Below are 627 nucleotides of genomic sequence, written 5' to 3'. Positions count from 1 at the left end.
AGGACAGGGGGGATACTATTAGAAAAGTTCTGAAATTTCATTAGTTTTATATTTGGAGTTATTTTATGTTCTTAAACATTTATAATGAATAGTATTATGAACAGATTTTTGAAATGCAATGAGCTTAATTTATCTCTTTCTATGTGGGATATATAACTGAACACAATAATAATTACCGATGAAATTTAAATGACTGGTTTGTTGTATTACAAAAGATATGGTTCAATATTTAGGCATTGCTCTTGATTCATAATTAAAGCCCTTGCTTCAACATTTGATTAAAATTAATTCTGAGTCCACTAACACTGTAATAATATTTAGTGTCAATCATTTAGAAATTGTTCTGTGTCATAAGGGAGAAAAGCTATTATCAGGCCTAAGAATTAGTGAAAGTGTCAGACAAGTAAATAACCTGTCATACAGCTGTTAATACTGATTAATCTCTGAAGCACCATCCTTTTCATAAATGAAAAAGAAATGTAAAGCCAAGGAGACTGGCAAAAGTTCAACGATTATGTATGGGTGACCTGGTCTTAATCCATATTTCACCAATTTTGCCCTATGAACAAGTATAAAATATTGTTTCTATTAAAAATGTTTATGTTATTCTATTTTAGTATACATGGG

This window comes from Propithecus coquereli, unplaced genomic scaffold (genome assembly GCF_000956105.1).
Source record: "Propithecus coquereli isolate 6110/MARCELLA unplaced genomic scaffold, Pcoq_1.0 Scaffold32, whole genome shotgun sequence".
Lineage (NCBI taxonomy): Eukaryota > Metazoa > Chordata > Mammalia > Primates > Indriidae > Propithecus > Propithecus coquereli.
The sequence above is the reverse complement of the archived record's forward strand: the minus strand, read 5'-3'. Positions refer to the sequence as shown.